This window comes from Arachis hypogaea, chromosome 18, assembly GCF_003086295.3.
Source record: "Arachis hypogaea cultivar Tifrunner chromosome 18, arahy.Tifrunner.gnm2.J5K5, whole genome shotgun sequence".
NCBI classification, from domain to species: Eukaryota; Viridiplantae; Streptophyta; class Magnoliopsida; order Fabales; family Fabaceae; genus Arachis; species Arachis hypogaea.
Genome location: NC_092053.1, coordinates 41931783 through 41943254, shown reverse-complemented (window position 1 = coordinate 41943254; position 11472 = coordinate 41931783). Strand labels below are relative to the sequence as shown.

The 11472-nt window shown below is 38.5% G+C and overlaps 1 non-coding gene across 1 annotated transcript; it reads left to right on the top strand.

The window, feature by feature from the left end:
* The first annotated feature begins 9128 nt into the window (after positions 1 to 9128).
* LOC112773525 (small nucleolar RNA R71) lies at positions 9129 to 9236 on the top strand. The gene has a single exon (XR_003188072.1). It is a non-coding gene; the product is annotated as a small nucleolar RNA R71 (small nucleolar RNA).
* The last annotated feature ends 2236 nt before the right edge of the window (positions 9237 to 11472 follow it).

Here is an 11472-nt window from a genome sequence, read left to right as displayed (position 1 = left end):
AACCTTAACCAAGGAGGTTTAGTGGCTAATGACTTACAGAGAAAACTAGGGTTACGAAAAGTGAAATGTGCGGAAGTGGGAAGTGATAAACTCATATTTTATGATGTATTTTGTGCTCAATTAAGTGATTTATTCAATCCTTCACCCACTTATTCATGTTAATTGCATGGTTTCACTTTCCCTTCCTTATTATATGATGTATGTGAAAAACATGTTTCCTATGCTTTAAAAATAAATTATTTTAATTACCCTTTATTACCATTCGATGCCGTGATTTGTGTGTTGAGTAGTTCAGATCTTCTAAGGCAGGAATGACTTAAAGGATGGAAAGGAAACATACAAAAATGGAAGGAAAGCATAAAATGGAGTTTTTGAAGAAACTGGCAGCGACGCGAACGCATGGACGACGCGGCTGCATGCCCAGCGCGAAGAGGTAACGACGCAAACGCGTGACTGACGCGGAAGCGCGCCTTTAGCAGAGCACAGATGACGCGAACGCGTGACCGAAGCAATCGCGTGACAAGGAAAAACTCCAATTGAGGCGACCGCGTGATCCACGCAGCCACGTGACAGACGCCACGCACCAGAAATTACAGAAAACGCTCCCAGCAATTTCTGAAGCCCTTTTTGGCCCAGATCCAAGTCCAGAAGGCACAGATTAGAGGTTATAAAGTGGGGGAATGCATCCATGAATGAGCATGTCTTCAATTATTCACTTTTCATAGTTTAGATGTAGTTTTAGAGAGAGAGGTTCTCTCCTCTCTCTTAGGATTTAGGATTAGGATTTCTTCGTTTCTTTATTCCAGGTTTAATATTTACTTTAATTTATGTTTCTATTCTACTTTTACTTTAATACTTTTATTCGTATCTACAAATGTTACCAAATTGGCTTATGAACCTTTTCCATGTTAGACCTTCATATTAGGATTTTCTTAATTAATATTATTGAGGTATTTCAGTTTATGATTGTTTTATTCTGTTTATGAATGCTTTTAATTTAATTTAGATTTTTCTCCCTTTTGGCTTCGGTCAAGTGATTGGTAACACTTGAGTTATCAAACTCAGCAGTGATTGAAATTGGCAGATTCCTGATTAAATTGGATTGCTCTAAAGCTAGTCTCTCCACAGGAGTTGACTAGGAGTTGAGGATCAAGCTAATCAGTCCACTTAACCTTCCTTCATTCAGTAAAGGATGACCAAGTAGGATTAAAACCCAATTCTCTTCACACCTGATAAGGATAACTAGGATAGGAATTCCAATTCTTATACCTTGCCAAGAGTTTATTTAATAGTTATTTATTTATTTTTCCTGTCATACTTCTTCCTTACTTTCAAAACCCCCAATTTACAAAACTCATAACTAATAATAAGAACACCGTCCTGCAATTCCTTGAGAAGACGACCCGAGGTTTAAAATACTTCGGTTATCAATTTATTTAGGGGTTTGTTACTTGTGACAACCAAAACGTTTGCACGAAGGGATTTCAGTTGGTTTAGAATCTATATCTATAACGCGACTATTTTTATAAAATTCTTTACTAGCAAAAATCTTGACGTCAAAATGGCGCCGTTGCTGGGGAATTGCAACTGTGTGCCTTATTATCGGTTATTGTAAATATTTTTCGTTTTACTTGTTTATTTATTTTTGTTTTTCCTTTTTTTTTAATTTTTATTTGCTACTATGAATTCTCACCCCTCTCGCTTTGAGTTTGGTTCTAATTTTGTTGAAAGGAATGGAAGCTATAACAGGATTACGCATCAAGGTCTAAGCAATCAAAGATGGATGGAGCCAAGAGGATCTGATCAACCCTTTAGGCAACAACACCTTCCAAGATATCATGGACAAAGACCATTCTACAATGCATACCAAGCTGATAGATATGGTTGACCCCCTTATAAGCACCAATAAGCCCCACCCTATGCTCATAGACCATCCTCTCAACATAGCTTCGAATTACCACACTCACAAGCTCCTTTTTACCATTCACCACTGCATGATCCTTATCCACCCCAATTCCAATCCAATTACTCCCAAGAACCATCACTTCCCTATACACCATATCCATATTCATCGACCCAGGAATCACAGGCTCGCTTCGAAGAATCAGTAGATCAACTCCATGCAACCCTTCGTCAACTAGAGCACGCAATAAATCAATTACCTTCCAGACGTTTAGACACTCACGGAACTCCCATGACTTTGTGTGGAGAATTTAATGAAGAACGTAGCATGAAGGAGACACTAGAAGCTCCAGTGGGCAGTAAGGAGCATGACTTTGTCCTGGAACAATTGGAGGAAGCCCAAATTATCCAAGAAGAAGAAGAGTTGATTGAAGACTTAGGAGACGCTGAACCTCCATGGGAATCCAGAGTTGAGGAGAACTCCGTCAAGGACGTTACAGTTGATGCTAAGGAGGATAGTGCACAACCCCCAAGGCAGGTGGTGCACGAAATTGTGATCTCAGGCAACGGCGTCAAAAACTCTATACGCACGTCTTAATAAATCGTTTTTCATTCACAACTTCGATACAACTAACCAGCAAGTGCACTGGGTCGTCCAATTAATAAACCTTACGTGAGTAAGGGTCGATCCCACGGAGATTGTTGGTATGAAGCAAGCTATGGTCATCTTGTAGATCTCAGTCAGGCGGATATCAAATAGTTATGGAGTTTTCGAAAATAATAATAAATAAACAGAGAATAAAGATAGAAATACTTATGTATATCATTGGTGAGAATTTCAGATAAACGTATAGAGATGCTTTCATCCCTCTGAACTTCTGCTTTCCTGCTGTCTTCATCCAATCAGTCCTACTCCTTTTCATGGCTGGCTTTATGTAAGGACATCACCATTGTCATTGGCTACTTTTCATCCTCTCTGTGAAAATGGTCCGATGCGCTGTCACTGCATGGCTAATCATCTGGAGGCATCACCGTGGTTAATGGCTACATCTTATCCTCTTGTGAAAATGGTCCAAATGCTCTGTCACAGCACGGCTAATCATCTGAGGTTCTCGATCATACTGGAATAGGATTCACCCTCCTTTTGCGTCTGTCACTACGCCCAGCACTCGCGAGTTTGAAGTTCGTCACAGTCATTCAATCCCAGAGTTCTACTCGGAATACCACAGACAAGGTTTAGACTTTCCGGACTCTCATGAATGCCGCCATCAATCTAGCTTATACCACGAAGATTCTGACTAAGAGATCCAAGAGATACTCATTCAATCTAAGGTGGAACGGAAGTGGTTGTCAGGCACGCGTTCGTGGGAGAATGATGATGATTGTCACGTTCATCACATTCATATTAAAGTACGAATGAATATCTTAGAAGCGGAATAAGTTGAATTGAATAGAAAAACAGTAGTACTTTGCATTAATTCATGAGGAACAGCAGAGCTCCACACCTTAATCTATGGAGTGTAGAAACTCTACCGTTTGAAAATATATAAGTGAAAGGTTCAGGCATGGCCGAATGGCCAGCCCCATGATCTAAGAACTAGACCTCCCAAGATGTCTAATACAATAGTAAAAAGTCCTATTTATACTAAACTAGCTACTAGGGTTTACAGAAGTAAGTAATTGATGCATAAATCCACTTCCGGGGCCCACTTGGTGTGTGCTTGGGCTGAGCTTTAGCTTTCCATGTGCAGAGGCTTCTTTTGGAGTTGAACGCCAAGTTGTAACGTGTTTTTGGCGTTCGACTCTGGTTCGTGACGTGTTTCTGGCGTTTAACTCCAGACAGCAGCGTAGAACTGGCGTTCAACGCCCTTTTGCGTCATCTAAACTCGGCCAAAGTATGGACTATTATAATTTTCTGGAAATCCCTGGATGTTTACTTTCCAACGCAATTGGAAGCACGCCATTTTGATTTCTGTAGCTCCAGAAAATCCACTTGGAGTGCATGGAGGTCAGAATCCAACAGCATCAGCAGTCCTTTTTCAACCTCTGAATCTGATTTTTGCTCAAGTCCTTCAATTTCAGCCAGAAATTACCTGAAATCACAGAAAAACACACAAACTCATAGTAAAGTCCAGAAATGTGAATTTAACATAAAAACTAATGAGAACATCCCTAAAAGTAACTAGATCCTACTAAAAACATACTAAAAACAATGCCAAAAAGTGTATAAATTATCCGCTCATCACAACACCAAACTTAAATTGTTGTTTGTCCCCAAGCAATTGAAAATCAAATAGGATAAAAAGAAGAGAATATACTATAAATTCTAAACTATCAATGAAACATAGCTCCAATCAGATGAGCGGGACTTGTAGCTTTTTGCCTCTTGAATAGTTTTGGCATCTCACTTTATCCATTGAAGTTCAGAATGATTGGCATCTATAGGAACTCAGAGTTTAGATAGTGTTATTGATTCTCCTAGTTCAGTATGTTGATTCTTGAACACAGCTACTTTATGAGTCTTGGCCGTGGCCCTAAGCACTTTGTTTTCCAGTATTACCACCGGATACATAAATGCCACAGACACATAACTGGGTGAACCTTTTCAGATTGTGACTCAGCTTTGCTAAAGTCCCCAATTAGAGGTGTGCAGGGTTCTTAAGCACACTCTTTTTTTGCTTTGGACCTTGACTTTAACCGCTCAGTCTCAAGTTTTCACTTGACACCTTCACGCCACAAGCACATGGTTAGGGACAGCTTGGTTTAGCCGCTTAGGCCATGATTTTATTCCTTTAGGCCCTCCTATCCACTGATGCTCAAAGCCTTGGGATCCTTTTTATTTACCCTTGCCTTTTGATTTTAAGGGTTATTGGCTTTTTGCTCCTGCCTTTTGGTTTTAAGAGCTTTGGCTTTTTCTGCTTGCTTTTTCTTTTTCTTTCTATTTTTTTTCGCTATTTTTTTCTGCAAGCTTTGTTCTTTGCTGCTTTTTCTTGCTTCAAGAATCATTTTTATGATTTTTCAGATTATCAAATAACATGTCTCCTTGTCATCATTCTTTCAAGAGCCAACATATTTAACATTCTTAAACAACAACTTCAAAAGACATATGCACTGTTCAGGCATTCATTCAGAAAACAAGAAGCATTGTCACCACATCAATATAATTAAACTAAGTTCAAGGATAAATTCGAAACTCATGTACTTCTTGTTCTTTTGAATTAAAACATTTTCATTTAAGAGAGGTGATGGATTCATAGGACATTCATAACTTTAAGACAAAGTTACTAAATACTAATGATCATGTAATAAGACACAAACATAGGTAAGCACTTAACATAAAGAAAATGAAAAATAGAGAATTTAAGAATAAGGAATGAATCCACCTTAGTGATGGTGGCGTTTCCTTCTTGAGGAACCAATGATGTCCTTGAGCTCTTCTATGTCTCTTCCTTGTCTTTGTTGCTCCTCCCTCATTGCTCTTTGATCTTCTCTAATTTCATGAAGGATGATGGAGTGTTCTTGATGTTCCACCCTTAATTGTCCCATGTTGGAACTTAATTCTCCTAGGGAGGTGTTGATTTGCTCCCAATAGTTTTGTGGAGGAAAATGCATTTGAGGCATCTCCGGGATCTCATGGTGATGAGCTTCATGCGTCTCTTGAGATCCATGAATGGGCTCTCTTGTTTGCTCCATCCTTTTCTTAGTGATGGGCTTCTCTTCCTCAATGGGAATGTCTCCTTCTATGTCAATCCTAGCTGAGTTGCATAGATGGCAAATGAGGTGGGGAAAAGCTAACCTTGCCATAGTTAAGGACTTGTCAGCTACCTTGTAGAGTTTTTGAGGTATAATCTCATGAACCTCCACCTCTTCTCCAATCATGATGCTATGGATCATGATGGCCCGGTCTATAGTAACTTCAAACCAGTTGCTAGTGGAAATGATTGAGCGTTGAATGAACTCCAACCATCCTCTAGCTACAGGCTTAAGGTCCAGTCTTCTCAGTTGAACCGGTTCGCCTTTTGAGTCAATCTTCCATTGAGCTCCTTCCACACATATGTCCATGAGGACTTGATCCAACCTTTGATCAAAGTTGACTCTCCTTGTGTAGGGGCGTGCGTTCTCTTCCATCATTGGCAAGTTGAACGCCAACCTTACATTTTCCGGACTAAAATCTAAGTAATTCCTCCGAACCATGGTGAGATAATTCTTTGGGTTCGGGTTCTTACTTTGATCATGGTTCCTTGTGATCCATGCATTAGCATAGAACTCTTGAACCATTAGAATTCTGACTTGTTGGATGGGGTTTGTTAGAACTTCCCAACCTCTTCTATGGATCTCATGTCGGATCTCCGGATACTCATTTCTCTTGAGTTTGAAAGGGACCTCGGGGATCACCTTCTTCTTGGCCACAACATCATAGAAGTGGTCTTGATGAGCTTTGGAGATGAATCTTTCCATCTCCCATGACTCAGAGGTGGAAGCTTTTGTCTTCCCTTTCCCTTTTCTAGAGGATTCTCCGGTCTTGGGTGCCATCAATGGTAATGGAAAAACAAAAAGCTTATGCTTTTACCACACCAAACTTAGAATATTGCTCGCTCTCGAGTAAGAGAAGAAAGAATAGATGAAGAAGAAGAAGAAAATATGGAGGAGAGGAGGGAGAGGTGTATTCGGCCAAGAAGGGGAAGAGAGGATTGTGTTGTGTGAAAATGAAGAAGAATGGAGGGATTTATATAGGGAAGGGAGGGGGGTTAAGGTTCGGCCATATGGGTGGGTTTGGGTGGGAAATTGATTTTGAATTTTGAAGGTAGGTGGAGTTTATGAGGTAGGTTTATGGGGAAGAGTGGATGGATGTGAGTGGTGATAGGGAAGAGAGATTGAGGTGATTGGTGAAGTGTTTTGGGGAAGAGTGTTTATTGGGAAGAGAGGATGAACATTGAGAAGAGGGAAGAGAGTGAGTGGTGGTAGGTGGGGATCCTGTGGGGTCCACAGATGCTGAGTTGATCCTGTGGGTCCACAGATCCTGAGGTGTCAAGGATTTGCATCCCTGCACCCATTAGGCATGTAAAATGCCTTTGCGTGCAATTCTGGCGTTTAAACTCCGAATTGATGCTTGTTCTCGTCGTTCAACGCCCAGATGCAGCATATTTCTAGCGTTGAACGCCAACCAGATGCTTGTTTCTGGCGTTCAGTGCCAGCTCTTCTTCACTGTGCATTTCTGGCATCTGAATGCTAGGATGCTACTTGTTTCTGGCGTTCAACGCCAGAAACATGCTCTGTTCTGGCGTTGAATGCCAGACAGATGCTCCTTACTGGCGTTTAAATGCCAGTGAGATCCTCCTCCAGGGTGTGATTTTTCTTCTGCTGTTTTTGATTCCGTTTTCAATTTTTATATTTATTTTGTGACTCCACATGATCATGAACCTAATAAAACATGAAAAACAATGAAAATAAAAATTAGATAAATAAAAATTGGGTTGCCTCCCAACAAGCGCTTCTTTAATGTCAATAGCTTGACAGTGGGCTCTCATGGAGCCTCACAGATGTTCAGAGCATTGTTGAGACTCTCCAACACCAAACTTAGAGTTTGGATATGGTAGTTCAACACCAAACTTAGAGTTTGGTTGTGGCCTTCCAACACCAAACTTAGAGTTTGACTGTGGGGGCTCTGGTTGACTCTGTTTTGAGAGAAGCTTACTGTGCCTCTTTTCCATGTTTACAGAAGGATGTCCTTGAGTTTTAAACTCAAGGGAGTCCTCATTCAATTGAAGGACTAATTCACCTCTGTTAACATCAATCACAGCTCTTGCTGTGGCTAGGAAGGGTCTTCCAAGGATGATTGATTCATCCTCATCCTTTCCAGTATCTAGAACTATGAAATCAGCAGGGATGTAAAGGCCTTCAACCTTTACTAACACGTCCTCTACTTGTCCATAAGCCTATTTTCTTGAATTTTCTGCCATCTCTAATGAGATTTTAGCAGCTTGCACCCCAAAGATTCCCAGTTTCTCTATTATAGAGAGGGGCATGAGGTTTATCCCTGAACCAAGGTCACACAGAGCCTTTTCAAAGATCATGGTGCCTATGGTACAAGGTATTAGGAACTTTCCAGGATCCTATTTCTTCTGAGGTAATCTCAGTTGATCCAATGCATTTAGTTCATTGGTGAACAGGGGAGGTTCATCTCCCCAAGTCTCATTACCAAATAAATTGGCATTCAGCTTCATGATTGCACCAAGGAACTTGGCAACTTGTTTGTCAGTGACATCCTCATTCTCTTCAGAAGAAGAATACTCATCAGAACTCATGAATGGCATAAGGAGGTTCAATGGAATCTCTATGGTCTCCAGATGAGCCTCAGAGTCCTTTGGCTCCTCATAGGGAAACTCCTTGTTGATCACCGGACGTCCCAGGAGGTCTTCCTCCTTGGGATTCACGTCCTCCCCTTCCTTTGTGGTTTCGGCCATGATGGTCATTTCAATGGCCTTGCACTCTCCTTTTGGATTTTCTTCTGTATTGCTTGGGAGATTACTAGGAGGGATTTCAGTGACTCTTTTACTCAGCTGGCCCACTTGTGCCTCCAAATTTCTAATGGAGGACCTTGTTTCATTCATGAAACTTACAGTGGCCTTAGATAGATCAGAGACTAAGTTTGCTAAATTAGAAGTATTTTGTTCAGAGTTCTCTGTCAGTTGCTGAGTGGATGATGGAAAAGGCTTGCTATTGCTAAACTTGTTTCTTCCACCATTATTAAAGCCTTGTTGAGGCTTTTGTTGATCCTTCCATGAGAGATTTGGGTGATTTCTCCATGAGGGATTATAGGTGTTTCCATATGGTTCACCCATGTAATTCACCTCTGCTATTGCAGGGTTCTCAGGATCATAAGCTTCTTCTTCAGAAGATGCCTCTTGACTACTGTTGGATGCAGCTTGCATTCCATTCAAACTCTGAGAAATCATATTGACTTGCTGAGTCAATATTTTATTCTGAGCCAATATGGCATTCAGAGTATCAATTTCAAGAACTCCCTTCTTCTGAGGCATCCCATTACTCACAGGGTTTCTCTCAGAAGTGTACATAAACTGGTTATTAGCAACCATGTCAATGAGTTCTTGAGCTTCTGCAGGCATTTTCTTTAGGTGAATGGATCCACCTGCAGAAGTATCCAATGACATCTTAGCCAATTCAGACAGACCATCATAGAATATATCCAGGATGGTCCATTCTGAAAGCATGTCAGAAGGACACTTTTTGGTCAGTTGCTTGTATCTCTCCCAAGCTTCACAGAGGAATTCACCTTCTTTCTGTCTGAAGGTTTGAACATCCACTCTAAGCTTACTCAGCTTTTGAGGAGGAAAGAACTTGGCTAAGAAAGCCTTGACCAGCTCTTTCCCAAGAGTTCAAGCTATCTTTGGGTTGAGAGTCCAACCACACTCTAGCTCTGTCTCTTACAGCAAAAGGGAAAAGCATGAGCCTGTAGACTTCAGGATCTACTCCATTAGTCTTAACAGTATCACAGATCTGCAAAAATTCAGTTAAGAACTGAAAAGGATCTTCAGATGGAAGTCCATGAAACTTGCAGTTCTGCTGCATCAGAGAAACTAATTAAGGTTTCAGCTCAAAGTTGTTTGCTCCAATGGTAGGGATGGAGATGCTTCTTCCATATAAATTGGAATTAGGTGCAGTAAAGTCACCAAGCATCCTCCTTGCATTATTATTATTTTCAGCTGCCATCTCCTCTTCTTGTTCGAAAATTTCTGAAAGGTGCTTGCTGGATTGTTGTAATTTAGCTTCTTTTATTTTCCTCTTCAGAGTCCTTTCAGGTTCTGGATCTGCTTCAACAAGAATATTCTTGTCCTTGCTCCTGCTCATATGAAAAAGAGGAAACAGAAAAAAAAAATAATAGGGATCATTTTTACCACAGTATAGAGGTCCCTGTGTGAGTAGAAGAAAAGAATGTAATGTAAGGAAAGAAACACAAGGGTGAGGAGAGTAGAGATGTGAGATAAAGAGAAGTGTTAGTAGATGAATAAATAAATAGAAGGAGATGAGAGAGAAAGAGAATTTTCGAAAATTATTTTTGAAAAATGGTTAGTGATTTTCGAAAATTAAAAGAAGAAATAAATTAAAATTGAATTTTGAAACAATTAGTTAATTAAAAAGAATTTTTGAAAAAGAGGGAGATATTTTCGAAAACTAGAGAGAGAGGGTTAGTTAGGTAGTTTTGAAAAAGATAAGAAACAAACAAAAGTTAGTTAGTTAGTTGAAACAAATTTGAAAATCAATTTTGAAAAGATAAGAAGATAAGAAGTTAGAAAAGATATTTTAAAATCAAATTTTTGAAAAAGATATGATTTTGAAAAAGATAAGATAAAAAGATATTTTTGAAAAGATATGATTGAAATTAGTTTTGAAAAAGATTTGATTTTTAAAATCACAATTAATGACTTGATTCACAAGAAATCACAAGATATGATTCTAGAACTTAAAGTTTGAATCTTTCTTAACAAGCAAGTAACAAGCTTGAAATTTTTGAATCAAAACATTAATTGATGATGTTATTTTCGAAAATTATGTGATAAAGATAAGAAAAGGATTTTTGAAAAATATTTTTAAAATTTTCGAAAATAACTAAGAAAAATGAAAAAGATATGATTTTTGAAAAAGATTTTGAAAAAGATAAAATTTGAAAATTTGATTTGACTCATAGAAAGCAACTGGATTTAAAAATTTTTTGAAAAAGTCAACTCAAATTTTCGAATTTTATGAGAGGAAAAAAGGAAAGATATTTTTTTGATTTTTTGAATTTTTATGATGAGAGAGAAAAACATGAAAATGATGCAATGCATGAAAATTTTTAGATCAAAACAATGAATGCATGCAAGAATGCTATGAATGTCAAGATGAACACCAAGAACACTTTGAAGATCATGATGAACATCAAGAACATATTTTTGAAAAATTTTTGATGCAAAGAAAATATGCAAGACACCAAACTTAGAAATCTTTAATGCTTAGACACTAAGAATTCAAGAATGCATATGAAAAATACCATACAACACAAAACAATATAATATGAAGATCAATCAAGAAGGTTTATCAAGAACAACTTGAAGATCATGAAGAACACTATGAATGCATGAATTTTCGAAAAATGCAGAGAATTCTTAGAAAAAATACAGTTGACACCAAACTTGAAATTGACTCAAGACTCAAACAAGAAACACAAAATATTTTTTATTTTTATGATTTTATGATTTTTTTTGTATTTTTCGAAAATTATTTGTGAAAAAGAAAAATAAGGATTCCAAAATTTTTAATATGAATTCTAGGAATCTTGCATTCTTATTCTAAAGCTCCAATCTGAGGGTTGGACATGGCTTAAAAGCCAGTCAAGCTTTAGAATGTAACTCAGATATACTGCTCATTAATTATCAAATTAACTTGACTCTATGCTGATGGTTGGAAGCCCCTATCCAAAAGAATTAGACATGGCTTTACAGCCAGTCAGGCTTCAACATGCTTCATGAAACACTAGAATTCATTCATAAAAATTCTAAAGAACATAATAAA